Genomic DNA, 1,196 nt, shown 5'->3' with positions numbered 1-1,196 from the left:
GATAAACATTAAAGACAGTAATACAGTACCTTATTGCTTTGAATTTCAAGTTTTCTATTTTTACTCCGTTTAACTCCATGACCTTGTCTGCCATGTAGAATATTTCACATGGGTCGTTTATGTATATACTTTTGAGACGGTTTGATCTGTTTAATAACTTTTTAATGTAATGTTTTTATGGGACTGTGCACTTAAACGTGCTTATTTATATGTAAAGATGTTAATAGATTCAATTTGTAAAGGTATTGATAATGCCCCATCTATTTTCTTAAAGAAAGTGATTACATTTGTTTGAATAAACAAATTGAAACTAAAGCTGTTGTCATGGATGATAATTGTTTAATTTTTGTTGCACGTAAATCAAGAACCAAGGAGTTTTTCTTTTTCCTTCCGTGGCATCTGCTTTAAAGCAGATATGTTGCATGCAATGATATTATAAAATAAAAGACTGTAGACAAACTCATACATTTTATTTTTTTGTTCAACATTGCATATTTACTATTCATAAACATATTGCTTTATTGTTAACCCCAGGAAAGAGGGAAATGAATAGAATTGTTTAAAAAACTTTTTGCATCACTTTTTCCTGATACATGAGGTAATTTTAAAAAAGTACAGGGATGAGTAGTATACGTAAATAAAACCTTTTTTTTCTGTCCATTTTAGCCCACAAAATGCCTTCCCCTTTTCTTTCTCAGTCACTCAATAAAGGAATTGAGTGTAGTGAAGCCAAGAGTGCACTTGTCACTGAATAAATGTACTGACAGATAAAATACAGTCAGTTTTAAATCTATTACACATATTGTATTCCAATATTAGGGTCTAACTGACACTTTATTTGTCTAATTGGGGGCTACGTGTTAAGGTCCCACTATTTCTTATGGCTGACTTTACAGGCTTGAAACAAAGCAGTAAGAGAGGCAGTCCTGCTAGAGGCCAGCATTCAAGATAAGTTTTCCAGTATCTCATGCAGCAAAATGCATTCCAGTTTCAACACATGCTAATTTAACCATATGCTTTGGTGCTGCTTATCGCTTACGGACAAAGAATCCTGACAGTTATAGTAATGTGCATGACACAATGTCTGGGCAAAGGAATATGGACTGTGCAGACCGAGTTGAAATGGTTATACACAACATGCAGCATAGAGTGCATCGATGACATCAAACAACTTCATATTGTTTTCACTCACATAC

This window comes from Sander lucioperca, chromosome 8 (genome assembly GCF_008315115.2).
Source record: "Sander lucioperca isolate FBNREF2018 chromosome 8, SLUC_FBN_1.2, whole genome shotgun sequence".
Lineage (NCBI taxonomy): Eukaryota > Metazoa > Chordata > Actinopteri > Perciformes > Percidae > Sander > Sander lucioperca.
The sequence above is the reverse complement of the archived record's forward strand: the minus strand, read 5'-3'. Positions refer to the sequence as shown.